The sequence below is a fragment of the Haemorhous mexicanus genome, chromosome 11 (genome assembly GCF_027477595.1).
Source record: "Haemorhous mexicanus isolate bHaeMex1 chromosome 11, bHaeMex1.pri, whole genome shotgun sequence".
In the NCBI taxonomy this organism is placed as follows: Eukaryota; Metazoa; Chordata; class Aves; order Passeriformes; family Fringillidae; genus Haemorhous; species Haemorhous mexicanus.
In genome coordinates this window covers 16,715,900-16,732,187 of record NC_082351.1, presented here as the reverse complement: position 1 = coordinate 16,732,187, position 16,288 = coordinate 16,715,900, and the positions used below count along the sequence as shown (strand labels likewise).

Below are 16,288 nucleotides of genomic sequence, written 5' to 3'. Positions count from 1 at the left end.
AGCAACAAGAAACAAAAGAATAACCGTGTCTAAAAATAAGTAGGAAAAAAATGTAGGAATCCCACAACTGTATTGAATAGGGTCATCAGGAAGAGGAGAGGATAAATATGTGCCCCCATGTCCTTCATGTCTTTGCTGACAGCCCAAGAATAGTGCTGTTTAATGTTTGATAGTTGTGTCTCCATATTATAGCTTAAACTTATTAAAAAAAAAAATCTATCTTAAAATACAGCATTTTCAATTCTTCTGGGGAGACCAGAAATAGTCTAGCTAGTTGGTGTTTTTTATCATCTTTCTGTTGCAGAAGCAAATTTAACTATTTCTTTTAAGAATAAAAGAACATGTCATCACGAAAAGTGTCTCACAAAGGAAAATACTGTAACTGTCCTGATCAAGTATCAGAAAAGTGTGGGCTCTTTCATTTCAGCAGATAAGGTGGCATTTGACTTGAATTAACCTGCCTGTTGAGAGGGACACTGCTCCAGACCTGCTGCTCTCACACCTGACCAAGACGCTGAAGTACAAATCCAGGGATTTTAACAATGTAAGTCCAGAAAAAAAGGACTTGGAAGAAAGGTGCAAGTCTTGAATGCCAGCCATCTCCCAATGGAAACAAAAGATACAAATGTGAGTTCCCAGCTGTCCCAGCAAGTTCAATGTTTTTATAAAAGTAAGAGGTACCATTTCCTCACTGGCAGCTCCCCTCTTTTTACGACTTCCAGAGTTTTTTGAGACCAAGTCAAAACCTTGTCAGTGACTGGCAGCACCAAGGATCACACAGCATCAGCCCTGTCACTAGTTTTAGGGCTGCCTTAAAATAAAAGCCATAGAAAACTTCTTAAAACCAAATATCCTCCCCCTACCCTACATGTTGACATGGCCACTAAATCCCACTGGGTAATCTCCAGAATCCATCTGTTCCTTTTCATTCTCATCCTGAGAAGCTCCCATAGCCCCTGATTATTTCTCAACTTGTCTGAAGAAATATCCTGTCTTCTGGCTTCCCAGATGTTTGTTTCACCCCCTTCTCCCCAGAGGTTTGCTGAAAAAGGCAGCTGCAAAGATTATCCACTCCAATGTCATGCCCAGGCTCTCTTTAAAATCCCTTGAGGGAGGAGACGTTTTAAGAGGGAAAATGTTTAACAGAGGAGAACAACAGTCTTTCAGAACTGAGTTTCTTCTCAGTCAAATCCTGGAAGCAAGATCCACCTACAGATACCCTTTTAGCAAGCATCTCCTAGAGCACAGTTGGCTAAGAGAAGTAGAAGTCAGAGTCCTACAGTGACCACGTGCAGACTCTCAGCCAACACCAGCCAGATGAACTGTGCCTGGGCCAGGTTGCAGTAAAGCCCTGCCCTACCCAGCAACACAGATTAATGGGATGAGGGGGACTGGGAGCATTCACCAAAGGTCATCTCCAAATAGCAGCTGTAAGCATAAAAATGATGACATTTTCCTAATGACCACAAAGCAGCTAAAATTACAGGAATGCATATCTTCTCCTGTTTCAGGTCAATACAACCAGCATGTCTGTGCATTTAATGTACCAAACACAGCTGCACAAAACACTCTAAACACTTTTCATTTAACTCGAGGGCTGTTAAAAGTGGTGGAGGAAAACACACCTCTCTGTTACTTGTGTTGTTGCATAAAATCAAAACACAAGAACTGAAGCCACAGAAGCCCTGAGATTTAATTGTTTTGTTGTATGCTGTTATTGCTTTATTTGTAACTGGAAGCCCACCCCAGAATTACAGCTCTCATGTTCTTCACAGGTTCCCATCAGCCTTTTACATGCTCCAGCACCAGTCAAAGGTACCAAAAATCCAAACAGCAGTTCACTGCAGGGCTTTTGTCTGCCTACAATTCCAACATCACTGCTGCTCAAGTTTAATTCCAAAATTTACGGGAATGCCAAAGGGTTAAGTTTGCTTGAAATCTCCCTATTTATCGTCATTCACTTCAAGAAAAGCAAGTACTGCAGGAATTTATGATGCCTGAACCTGACAGTCACTGACTGGCTAACAAATCTCTCCTTCTGTTTTCAAAACAGTTTTGTGTTAATCTCTCAGGTCACTATCAAAGACAGCTTAGCATCTAATTTATCACCTTTTGGGCAGAGATCCATGCTGAAAAATTCACATCCAAACTGTAATTTAGTTCAGTTAATGGCCTTTTCTCAGAGGAACTGGACAATTAAAAACATATGGAAATGGAATAAGCTACTCACTTTTCAACTAAATGTTTGCTCTATGTCTTGGGAAATAAATTCAGGATGAACAAGCTGAATTCAATGAATGGATTAAAAAAGAGGAATGGACTGTTGTTATAAATCAGTTGTCCTCCTTTCACAAGCCACGTAGCAGTATTTCATTTTCTTTTTTTCCTTTTTTAACAGAGCATTGTCTTACAATGGAGAAAAAACTTCAAGAAATTGAAGGTTCACACAGAATTAGTGCTATTAAAAGAAAGGGTGGGGGGAATCTATGCACTATAAACACCTGACATATTTAGGCACCAAGATAAAGTAATCGCAAATGTCAGGTTAAACAAGAAAAGCATAAAGGCAAAAATAGTTTAAAATGTGTACATGGATGTACACTGGCTTTCATTACAGTGGCAATCAAGTTTCTGGTATAACTATGACATTCTATTATGTCTGAAAAATACCATGGTGCAGTTGACACCTTTACAGAAACACAAAGCCTGGAAACATATATATGGCATTTTAGCAATGTTTCTCTTTTTTTTTTTTTCCTCCCTGAGAAGTGCCAATGCCTGTGTAACAATTCTCAAGTGTCACAAGCCCCTGCTGCATGTCCTGCTGAACATCTTCCATGGGATTTAGTGGGTGCTGGATGAAGCAGAAGGAGAATATCAATGCCACTGACATTCCTTCACAGCTGCCAGCTCCTTTGCTGTGTGCCATGACCTGAGTGATGCCTCAGGCCACCAGGAAAAATCATACCATGGATTTGTTTGTTCACTAGGTACCTCAAAGTGAAGTACCAGATTTAATCCTAGTCTCCCTCCCAATCTTAGAAGCAGTCCCATGTGGGAACATCTTCCAGTACATTCCAAAGTTGTGCTGGCTCTCACACCTGCTCTCAGTCACCATGCCTGTGTTTTGCCAGCCTCATTAGCAATTAAACCTCCAGAGCACAGCCTTCTCCACCAGCTGGAGGAGACAGAGCCAAGGACCTCCCAGGCAAGGAGGACACACTGACAGTGGCAACCCTGAGGTTACACCTTATTGCAACTGATCACAGTCAGCACTACAACAAGAAACCAGATTTTTAAAAATGGCAGGATGATACTGTTCTGCTTCTCACACTGCTTTGGACAGAACATGGGACCAAAGTGTGACTTGCAGGATTAAAATGACAGGTTTGTAGCCTGACCCAAAGCCCCAACACTTCTGGAGCATAGCTATGGCAGGCTGATGATCTCCAAGGCCATTGCAATGGGAACACACCAGTGCATGTGTTGCACTGAATTTTTCAATTAAAAAAAGAAAATGCAGTCCCTAGCAACAACAGGATAAAAATAAATAATAAAAGAAAGCCCACACAGGAAGATAGAGGAAGCTACACCCTTGAAATGCCTTTTGATGTTAATGCTATGAGTCTTAGCATAATCTGCTTCATGAAAACTAAAAGTTTTTCTGAAAGCAAATTAAAAAAGGGAACACAAGCATATCAACCTCTCCACCTTACAAAACTACCTAATGCCTTCAGTCTTCCTTACCATGACATGTCATTTTTTAAATTTTAGCCAGTGCAAAAAGGCCCTCAAAATACTCCTTTCAGTTCTTCTCTTTAATGAAGAGTTGCTCCAAGATCAATTAGCCGAGATGAGAAACAAAGCCAAGGCTGTTGGTTCAGGATGTCCTTTCATAAAAGACCAAACGTTTGATGTTCATTTTCTGTGATGCATTTTCCAATAATCCATGAGTATGAGCTTGAGCACTGACAGAAAGAAGCGTTGTATTTCACAGCCACACAGGGGCAGACAGTTTTAAGATCATTTATTTAATTATGCAAATGCTACTCTTGTGACAACAAGAGACAGACTCAAGCTGAAGCTATACGTTGGATAATAAAGTTCATATCCAATTGAAGATTCACTACCTGCTGTGTCAGCTTCAGCTACTACCACATTATTATGGCTTCCACTACTGTTTAGTTAAAGTTGAGATAACATTTCCAATCTAAACCTCTATTTTTAGGACAGTTAAAAAGAAGTGTTCATTTTGTATGTTTTCATTAATTGGCTATTCTATGAGAGACTCTGCACGTACAAATTAAAAACAAAACCCAACCACTGCTCTGAAGCTAATCACCGTTGAATAAACAAAGAGGCTTTTTAATCAACTCAAACTTCACTTCTTTCCTGCCTTTTACAGCAGTGTGTACCCACAAGACATGCAGTGTTTTCTTTTCTCACCAATGGGTGTTTTAAAAGCAGCCACAAAGCACCACCTCAGCAGAAGCCTCCTGCAGCTCCAGGATGGAACCAGTACTGACCAGCCACACTCTGCTTGGCCAGCTCTGGTGAGCAAGGAAGAGAGAAGCAGGTGCTAAATTTATTTTGAAACTACTATTCATGCAATCCAACAAAGCTTTCACCACTTCTCGTGGAGCTGTGCTACAGAAATGCTGCTCCTTGGTCCTGCCTGCTCTTCTCAAAGCATTATTCTGACTGGAACACAGAGCAAATATTCACACTGTGAACACAAACCTTCAACTCCACAGGGCTCCTGGCACAGTGGTGAAACATCAGCCATGACAAAATACCCAGACATGGGGCAGTAATGCCTGAGGGTGAGACACAGCCCTGTGGTGGAGTTGTCCTCAGCAGGGACTGCTGCTCAAAGCACTGGACCTTTCTCCTTTACCTACCACCCCTCAACTGCTCTGGCTGCTGGGCTGATCCCACAGGGACCTGGAGCTAGTCCTTTTCTTCCTGGGGTGAATTCTTCCTAAAGAGACTGCAAATGGGTCAGATGAGCAGAGACCAGGAGAGGCAGCAGCATGTGGCAGTGACCAAGGACAGAACTGTGCTTTCCAGGGGTAATGCAATCTTGGGTTGGCTCAGGTGTACCACAAAACTGTGACTCTTAGATAATTATATTTTTTAATCTTCCTACTGAACAAAAAAGCTTTTGCATGTAATGGACCAACAGAGGATAGGAGGCATGTTTCAGCTACACGTAGGCATTTAAGGTTTAAAAGCTTACACATTTCATCTCAGGTACCACATGTACCATGAGACTGGCCAAGAAAACAAGACCATCTTCTGCAGCAAAGTTAGTTTGTCCATATCAACCAGCCATCTCTGGCCACAAATCTTGAGCTGCTTAAATTACAAGATTGAGGGGTACTCTAACACATTGAGTTGGCATCTTTTTAATTAGTATATTAAAACACTCCTTTTCAATATGTCAAAGTACATAAGTATCTTGCATAAATACTTACACTTGGCTTTTCTTTTTTTTTTTTTTTTCTTTTTAATAGAAGAATTTTATTATCAAAGTGGTTTTGGTAATATGCAGCTACTGCATGCCAAACACTATGCATGAAATACCTTCTTGGATAGAAGATTAATGTGCTTACTGTTATTCTGTGGACAAATTAATGTCACTGAGGAACAAAGCAAAGGCCTAAAATCAAAGCACCACAAAAATCTATCCCAGGCTACATCTTTCAGGGCTGAGAAAATGTTATATGCGAGTATGTTTACATACACAGTCAGATCTAAGGTACATAAATAAAAACCTTTCAACAAGATGAACGATACACAGAACACACATCTGATCTCCCAGCTTGAAGAATGTTCTCAGTGCTGATTTCCCTGCTCTGCTTCTCCGTGTGCTCGTGCCCTGCACAGCTGCATTCAACCAGCACAACGGCTGCTCAGGATGTAAGCGCCCGATTTCATGAAATCCAAAGGTAAGCAGATCCAAATCTCACCAGAGCTAATGGATTTGGCCCTTATCTCCCCTTGCTAAAGCATCCTGAGTGCTGAGAGACTTATCTAAGCATTAGGAACCAATATTAGTATTAAAATGCAATATCCATGTATTATTCTCTTGTCAGTCTTTTAGCTTATATACAACACTTCAGCACAGACACACGCTCATATTCAGTTTTCCATCTACCTTATTACAGTTTTTATACTGAATAAAAGCAAAAACATCTGAATGTGTTGGCTACATCAGCTTCTGCTGAAGTTTAATGAAGAAAAAAGTTATTTTTAACCTGGGACAGCTCCCAGATCAGCTCATTACATAGCTCAAAAACTGGCACAAGAGGAATGGCATGTGGCTGGGTACAAGCTGGGGAGAGGAAGGGGAAAAAACGTTTGTACTCAATTTGTCACCTATAAATACAACCAAAACCCACGTCCTAAAGCAGAGAGCCACTAAAGGCCCAGCACACAACCCAAAACTAGATATGAACACATCGAGTTGGGACATAAAGTGCACCTCTGCAGCTCAGGTCCCGTTTCTATGGTCTAGCTACTCCATGGAATTTATTATTTTGGGTGCTTTTGTGAATTTGCATACACACCTGGCTGCATCTCTTCCAAACTTGGCCTCTGCTGGCTTCCAGAGTCTGAACAAAAAATGAACAGCAAAATTCACAGCAGAATATGTGGCTTCCTGAGCCTGGGATGGAAAACTTAGCCCAGCCCAGCAGCCACACCAAATTTCATCAGCCATACAACATCAAGCTCATATCACAGCATCAACATTTTAATTTGTCTGCCTTGACAAGAAGAAAAATGCTTAGAAAGTTTTACATGTGAACAAAAGACAAAAAGGTGAAGCACTTAAAATCCTTTTTGAGACTGCAGGTTTCCAATACATCTTCAGATGAAAGCTCAGCTTGCAAGCAGAGGCTGAGCAGGAGCATCCCTCCACCACCTCAGCACAGCACACTGGCCTGCGAGGCTGAGGAACTACAGGAAGCACAGGCAGCTCATCGCTTAAACACTATTTCATCCCAAGGTTCCAAAATGATAATAGACTTTATTCTAATTGGATTGTCTGCAATGAGCCAATTTAAGTGCTAAATGCTGCAAATTATTCAGCATGACATAGCAATGCAATGATCTGAGCCACTGCAGGGCAGAAGGCTTCTTGAAAGCTACAGTTCCTGAAGCATAATAAGGAGATGCAAGTCTTGCTTGGCATGTCTCCACCAACCAAATTCACATTGTTTCAACAGCTGCAGTGTGCCCACGGAGCATTAACTAATGCTCTGACCTAGAAGCAACCACTGCCAGCCAGCACACCTGATTAGATGATGATTTTTCTGAAGACACCTTTAAAGTCCGTATCACTCTAACTGCTGCCTTTCAAAGAGACTAAGTGCGGGTGACATCCTACGTACCCTGCGCAGCGCTGTGAAATATTGATCTAACCACAAGCTTTAAAATATTTAACCAACTTGAGTCTGTACTTTTGTCATCAGCGTAAGAATGTCACATCTATTCACAAAGATTTAAGGGACAGGAAGAGACAGACATTTAAAGCTTTAGGTTTTATTCTACAGCAGCATGAATTACAAATGCAAATGAAGGACTCCTGTGTTAATGCTTAGCCCTGTACACACTGCACAGTTCAACAGACAACTATTTTTAGTAATTATGTATAAAGTGGTTTTCTACACACATTGCACTGTAAAATGTATTAAAACTGTACCACTGTATTAGCAAGGAAGAGAAAGTAAAGCTCTTCTGAATTTAAGTCTCAGATTATACCAACAATTCGCAAAATGGAATGAAAGAAAAAATAAGTAATCCATGACTTCTGTTCATAACTTTTAATATAACATTATTATTCTCCTATAGTTATCAGAAGAGGCTATCCAGAATTCTTTTAGGACCAGAGAATTTTAGAGGACTTGAGGCTATTTGCAATTAAAGTCCCGAATCCAACAGCAGTGCCTGTTGTGGTACTTTGTGTTGGTCTTTGGTATTGGGGTGGCCACAGAGGTGGGTGCTGTGAGAAGCTGCTGGAAGCTGTCACCATGCCCAGCAGAGCCAGTCCCTGATGGCTCTGAGGATGGACATGCTGCTGGCCAAAACTGGGCCAGTTACAGAGGCTGTAACACCTCTGTGATAACAGATTTGAGAAGAAAATCAAAACAAAGTGGGACACAGTTTTTTCCTAGCCAGAGAAGAGAAGGAGGTGAGAACATGTGAGGGAAACAACATGGAGACACCAGAGGCAGTGAAGGAGGGGGAGGAGGTGCTCCAGGAGGCAGAGCCGAGATTCCTCTGCAGCCATGGTGAGATCATGGTGGAGCAGCTGAGCCCCTGCAACCTGTGGGATCCATGGGGATGCAGAGATCCACTCACAGCCCATGGGGATCTATGGGGAATACAGAGATCCATGGGGAATGCAGAGATCCACCCACAGCCCGGGAGAATCCATGGGGGAGCTGCCCATGCTGGAGTGTGTGGATGCCTGGAGGAGGCTGGGGTCCAGCAGGAGACCTGGTGGAGAGAGAGGGCCATTCCAGGCTGGAGCAGCCTGTCCTTGGAGGACTGCACCCCATGGAAGGGTGACCCACACTGCAGCAGTTTTGGGAGGACTGTGTGCCCATGGAAGGGGCTCAGGGCACAGCAGGGGATGGACTCCTCTCCTGGAGCAGCAGAAGAAAACCTCAGTGCTGAACTGACCAAACCCCCATGCCCTGTCTCCTTTTGCTGTTGGTGGGAAGGAGGGGAGGGTTAGGTGAAGAAAAGGTGCTTTAAGGGCTTCTTTTACTTCTCATTATCCTCCTCTGACTTTGGTAGTAATAAATTCACTTTGTACTTCTAAGTTGAGCCTGTTTTGACCTTGGAGTGTTTTCTCCTGGTCCTTATCTCAACTCATGAAGCCTTCATTAAATTTTCCTTTCCTTTGCCCAGCTGTGACAGGGGAGGGTGAGTGAATGCCTGTCGTGGGTGCCTGGCATTGGGCCAGTGTCAAAACACAACACACTTCCAAGATAAGACATTTTACACCTTAGCTGTAGTCACCAAACTCTGTTCCTGAAACACTGAACTCCAGTCCCAAAGAGCTGAGAGAGAAAAGCCTCAGCATAGAAGATAAGTGCCTTACATCTTGGCTCTCAGCTGGGTCTGCATCTCCTTCAAAACAGTTCAGCAGCATTCATCCTTAGTGGAAATCAACTCCTCAGCTCTGCAGGAACGCTTGTATCCAAGTTATCTGCCCCCGCTGATATAAAAATGATGGATTTTAATACCTTCTGTCCAATATCATGCCTACTTGTCAGTGTGATGGTACATACTTAAATCACCAACATCTCATATGAATACATCATCTGATTTACTGAACAGAAGTATTTATTAAAAGCTTCTGCCTTAACTTGACTTTGCTATTTGGCTTCTGGATTTATTAGAATTAACTCCAGTAGATGAGCAGTTTACTGTATTTTATTTTCCCACATATTTTCTAATCCAGAGAGGCACAGGAACATTAATTCAGGAATTGGCTGCAATTATTTTTTGCTATTCAGCTAGGGGCAGTAAATGCAAACAGAATTGGCTGCAGTTCAATGTCATTGCATAAGATTTCCTCTATTGTTCTCCTAGATACAGATGTTAGGGTATAGAATGCTAAATTAAAATAGTGACAGTGTTATCCCATGCACTTTCTAATGGGATCCTGGTAGGTTCAGTTTTCTTGCTGGAAATTAATTTCCTTTTACCTAAAAACAATCATAGAATTACAGAATTAAGACCACTTCTTCCTTCACCAAAATATAAAAAGGAAAGAATGCCTCAGCTGCTCCTTTTTCACATAAAGCTCCGAGTACACTGCAAATCGAGGACTGCAAGCTTCAAGCATTCACCTGAATCATGAAGGCAGTGAAAATAAGATAAATATGAAATTTGACATTGCTATTTAAACAATGATTCTTTCTCTTGCAAATGCCATTTCCTTTCACACTGAAAGCACTAGAGAGGCTTGAAAAACTTGCGCATTAATCAGGATTTCAGCACAATTCTCCAGGTTCTCAAACCAATCATCAAGAAATTCTCTTGCTCTTTGGAAACGCTGAGGGCAACAAAAAAATAAGAGGAGGCAGCCTTTTCTTTTCCACTGTGTTTGTTCAAGATCATTGTTTTGTCTTTTAAAAGAAATGCAGATGACATGCAGCTACTGCTGCTTTTTTTTTTCCTCAGGGGGAACAGAGCAAAGGGGGCTAGATTATCTACAGATTGATATTATTGCTGTTTATCACACAAAAGCCTCTTCTCCAAGGAGCAAGCTGCATGGGACAGCACAGGGATTACAGGTCCTCGCTGCTGTAGATGCAGCCACAACTGAAAATACTAATTATCTTCCCAAACAGAGCTCCTCTGTAGCTGCAGTAGCCCAATGAGGGACATTAACACAACACCCCTGAGGGCAGCCAGCCATCTTTTACTTATTTCTGTTTGCTCGTTTGAGATGCTGGGGGAAAATTAAAGGAAGAAATGATGGTATTAAAAAAAAGCTTTCACTGCCTCCCCCTCCCCACAGAAATAAAGATACAAACAAACAGAATCCATCTCTCCTCCCTCTTCTGGGATGCTCCTGACAACAGTTATTACAGCTCCCAGCTGGGAGCTCACTCTTCACTGCTGTCTGAAGACTGTCACAGCCACAGGTTCCTGTAAGATTAGCAGGAGTAGGAAAAGATGCTGCCAAAAGTGTGTAGAGCCCGTGCAACCCTTCACAGGCTGGCTGAGCACCATCAGGCAACAGCCCCAGATCCAGCCCAGTGTCAAAAAGCAAAGCCCACGTGAAGATGAGCACACTCAAGAGATAATGAGCTCCCCAGGGAGGAATCCAACAGCCTGGCTTGAAAGAGGCCCACCAAGAATGCATTTTTATTTACACTCTTTTTTAATGTCCACAGCTTTACTGTAGGAAGCTGTAATCTCAACTTCCTCAGGCTCCCAACCTCCAAAACCTTTTACCACTGACCTTCAGTGGCTCTTTAATTGCAACTAGCACTCTTGGTAAAAATTAAAATGTACATTTTAATGGATCAATCCACCTTTTTAAAATGAAGATGAAAAGCCAAGCATTGCAATTAAGAATCATGGCCTGGCTGCCTGGTCTGATCTTCTTGGTAGCTGTTTTCCACTGTGATAATGCAGAAAAGCTAACACTTCCAATAACATTTCATTGCTTCTCTTTACTTAAACTTAAAAAAAAAAAAAAAGTCCAAGAATGGGGTTTGAAGGTGGATACAGCCTAAGCAGAGGGGAAGGCACCAAGCTCCCTGCCCTGTGTCAGGCTCTGGAGCTGCTCTCTGCACTCAGGATCCTAGGACAGGCACAAGGCACAACCTTGAATTTGGCCATAAGGACTAGACACCTCTACACTGAAAAAAAAAAAAAAAAAAAAAATTCTTATCCTGCATGTCATTAGAAGGTGACAGGGCAGAACCCATTTCAGGAATCCTGAATTCCTGCTGCAGAATTTTGCAGCTCTGAATTGTGCAGAAAGGGGCTACAGCTGTTCAGAACCCTCTACCTGCAGCTTAAGCACAGGGGAGGGAATTGCAGACCATGCACAGAACAGGAGGAAGAAGAGCATCCAAGAGGAAATGACCAAATTCAGTGATTATGAAGCTAGATACAACTCACACTAACAAGATTAACTTGTTACACTATATGAATAAGCTACCCTTAGGACTCTGCTTATTATCAGACCATTAGAGGACAGTCAATTTTTTGCATGCAACATACTGCATTCCAAAAGTGCTTCAGCAGGTAATAACACAAAGCTCTTGGGTAGAAACTGCCCTGTGCCCTTCCACACACTCCTCTTCCCTGTATGATGCAAGGGGGGTTTATTTGTTTACTCAATTCTTAGGTCTCCAAAAGAAAGTGTATTCCCCAGGTAACTGCAAAAGCATTCAGCAAAGCAGGAGCAATGCTTCAAGTGGGCAGTTTCTCTACAATGTGACTGAATTAGCTGTGGCAGAACCAAGAGCTTGCAGCAGACAGCAACAGGTCAGACAGCAGCTTAGCCAAAATACATCTTGGGCAGGGACACAGAATGAAGGAGCTGCCCCATCCCTGGAAGTGTCCAAGGCCAGGCTGGACAGGGATTAGAGCAACCTGGCCTAAGTAGAAGGTGTCCCTGCCCATGGCAGGGGGTTGGAATGAGATGAGCTTTAAGGTCCCTTCCAATCCAGGCCATTTGATGATTTGATTCTATGAAAACACTGACAAAGTGAGTCAGTGATGAAAACATCAGCTGCCAGCCTTACAGTCTTCTCAGAGGCCAAGTGAGAAGCAGAGAGGTTCTTCTTAGCTGCTTCCCAAACACACCCCATGGTTACTGTAAGGGCCCAGAGATGACTTCACCTGGGCATTTCCCTGGGCACTCACACCCTGAGTTCTGAAGAAGCCCTTCTGTTAAATACTGGCAGGTATCAAATGTGCTAAGGGTATCTTTTAGGAAGATGGCTGTGCACATTCTCAGAAAAATGTAACGCCAAGAGAAACTGAAACAGCATACAGACATGGAGCAACTGAAAACCCAATGCTAATAAACAATGGGTATTGAATAAATGATCAAGTGACTGAGAGCTTGGCTAAACATAACTAAGAAAAATCAGATCAACCTGTGACTCCCACATCTTTATGCATTTTCTTTAAGATCCTCCATTATGTTCTGCATTGCACAAGTCATTCTGACTGTATGCTCTACCAGCTTCTGCAGTGATTCAGAACTTCACAAATCTAGGATGATTTGTTAAGCAGTTACAAAGAATGTTTATTTGTCTTTAAAGCTTCTAGATTTGATTTAATGTTAAGGGTATGAACAAAACAATGAAAATTATCTTCAGTGTTTCATGCACTGTTTTAAAAGAAAACACAAACATCCAAGCATCTTCATATCTCATATATATTCAAACATTGTATATTCAAGTCAATCATAAAGACAAAAATCCATAATCTGAAATTACAGGACAATTGTTTTGTTCTTATATGACATTTGTGGTTGCAGCTTAATAAAGAAAAACCAATGCTAAAAGATGACAGACTCCTAAATCTGAGTTGGTAATTACATTTTAATTAAAAAATGGAAGCAAGAAAAAGATGTCTATGAAATATCAATTTGCTTTACAGACAAATAATTTCAAAAAACCCAAACAAACAAAAACCCAAAATTAAACATCTATTTTGTGAGCTGTACAATAGCACCAATAAATATAATCACTAGCTGGTAGGTAGTCAGAAGCAGCATGAAATTCTGCTATAAACATTTATTCTCACTTAAGATGAAAACGTTCACAGATTCACCCCCTGAACACATTGCTTTCCAATACTGAAGGAAACCTCTCGAAGAACATTAATACATAAATATTGGAGAGTTAAATGCCCCTGGGTCAAAGGGTTAGTGTAATACAATATTTCTGCTACACTTTGCATTATTATCATTATGCTTGGTTTGCATTTTTACAGCACACAAAATCAAATTAGTTTGCTCTTCTGCTAAGTGCACGGTTCCTGGTGGCCATTAGTGTGACTCCCAGGTCAGGAGGAACCTGGAATTTGGCAAACATGTCTCCCTTCCAGAGGCTCCTATCACCTATAAATCTTATTGAAAAGAGTGAAAGGGAGAACAGCAGAGTGTATTTTAAAATTAAGATACTGCTGCCTAAGAAACTTGGAACCATAAAGTTACTTGAAGATGCTGGCTGAAAAATAAAATGTATTCAAAGCATCTGAAGCCTTACAGAACGAGTGACTCTTACCTACCAGAGCAATTAAATTATCTGGCACATTTCCTTGTGAGCTTTCTCTACACCTCATCTTGAGGATTGAAATGTTGCAGAAATCACAGAAGCTTTACTACAAAAATGTTGGGCAGCTCCTACTGAGTTCCCTAATGAATAACCCCACAAATACAAAAATCCTTATCAGACCTTGTGAATACACACACAACTATTCCATCCCTGCCCGAGATGACCTCAAAAGGACTTTAATATTCCAGTCACGCTGACATTGCTACAATAATTTTTATATCAGTATCATTCATTTTTAGGTAGATTAATTATAATAAATATATGCTATATCAACAGACTTTTCATTACGGTCCATTTAACCCCATAAACCATAATTGATTCCTATTTGCTCTCTGTGATCGATGCTCAGAACAGTGCTGGGCTGTGTTAGTAAAGGAGAAGTCAGAGAAGGGCCATTTCTCTGTAGGATAAATAGCAAGGTTGATATCCCATGTAGCTTTGACTGTCTGCATAAATATATGTCTATGCACTTATGGAGAACACAAAAATGAATACTGATGCTTGACTAACTCAAAAATCACATCTGAGAAACCCATAATTTATCAATCTGTAGTATTTATTAGTTTGTGTTTCCAGGCACATGCACTAGAAGAACTATGCTACATAAAAAAAGGAATATTGGTACAAGATGCAGCTTAAAAAGCTCCTATTTTTAGCTCACACTTCCCTGGTGCTTTGGAAGATTGGTCTGAAAGTAGTTATGACCTTCTGGACTTTAGAATATGTCAAAATGCAAGGAGGGAAAGGGAAAGGAAGGGAGCTGTGCCTGTGCTGTGCCCCTTCCTACAGCCTGCAATGTTCTCAGTAACTGGAAAGCTCCAAACTTAATTTATGAATAAAAGAATAGTGAGCACTGCTTTACACAGACCCACAGCAGAGGGATGGACAAACTGTGGGAGGAGACCCACACAGGCTGGGTTAGTGATGTCCTTCCCTCCACACTTGGGTGTTTCTGACAGATATTTACATTCTGGGAAGTCAGCTCAGTGCCACAAGATGAGCAATGCAGGAGCTGGTAGATCTGAAACTACTCTGATTCAGGCAAGGCTGAAAGACATTATTTGCATTTCTGGGATCACAGTCTCACTTAGATCTGTCATAACAAGATATATGGAAATGTATAAAATTTATGTGCTTCTACTGAAGGAAAGTAACAATGGCACATGCCTTGATACCTCAATTACTCAAAACCATGCACAGAATTCATCACTTTTGTAACTATTAGCAAATAGGATAATTGTAATGTATATTAATGCAATCTGCTGGAAAAAGAACTTTCCAAAAATTTCACCTCTAAGAAATGAAATATTAACATCACTGAAGCTAACTGGATATTCAGCTCACATCTTTAAAAAAAGAAAGCAAGTTGGAGATGAAAACCAACTTTAAAAAACTCCAAACCCCAAAGATGTTACTACAGTGCTGATAACAGTGGGCAAATATTTCATACCCAAATTCTTAACATTCAAATATAACTATAGAAGAAGCTTATTCAATATTTTGAGAAAGAAATAACCTATGTCAGAACCAGCTAATTTAGTACTTGTTGTACTGAGTTTTAGTGTGATGGATAGGAACAAAATAACAAATAGGTATATAAAAGGAAAACTTAATCAGTGTATTTCTAACTGTTGCTTTCTGGAATTTCTTAACTATGAAAGAGAGGAGGATGTATATTCTTTAAGCAAATATTTGGAGTGCAGCTTTGCCCTTTGGGCCAGTTAAAAACTAATTAATTAAAATGTTCACTTCAGCTCCCATGAAGATGTATTATTAACAGAGTTACAGTTAAACAGGTATGTCAACCAAATCATTCACACTCAGTTTTACCATGTGAAAAACACAGTCTCCACTATATATAAAATTATATTTCATGTTTCTGAGAAGCCATTATTCAAAAGCTCACCTGCCCTGCTTTTCTCTTAAAGAGTTTATCAATTTTTAGAACACTGGGGTATAGTAATATTTAATAGTACACGCTAAATGTTAACCAAGATTTTGAAGCATTAAAAAATGCCAAGAGACAGTTTCAGATTTCAAGATGCCAAGCTTGTCCAGGCAACTAATCATCTCCCAGCACAAGAAAAACAACAGGAGAGCAGCTACAGCACAAGGACTTGGTGATTAATTTAACTCTTCCAGGTAAGCTCTTCAGGAGGAAACTCTAAAGGCTCAATTAAGGGATGCTGAAGCAGGATTTCTGAATTCTTGCTGTGAGATGATGCTAGACCCAAAAGCTTTTACTTTCCTCTCCACTAAGGCAGAAGCAATTTCCTTTCATTAAGGACTCCGACAGCCCCTTAGGTCAAGATGAAAGATCTGTTTTTTCCCTGTGTGAATCTGACATGCCAATCACCCAGTCAACCTCAGTGGAATAACATTTGGCAACTAAGGCACAAATAAGCAGGCACAGCTGGCCCACAGCTCTTCAAGGAGCAGCCTGGGCAGAGTCTCCA

The 16,288-nt window shown here is 41.1% G+C and overlaps 1 protein-coding gene across 2 annotated transcripts in view; it reads right to left on the bottom strand.

Annotated features, from left to right (window-relative positions):
* PTPRG (protein tyrosine phosphatase receptor type G) overlaps positions 1–16,288 on the bottom strand; it is a 387,653-nt gene that overhangs the window by 207,935 nt on the left and 163,430 nt on the right. The gene's annotated exons all lie outside the window — the stretch shown is intronic.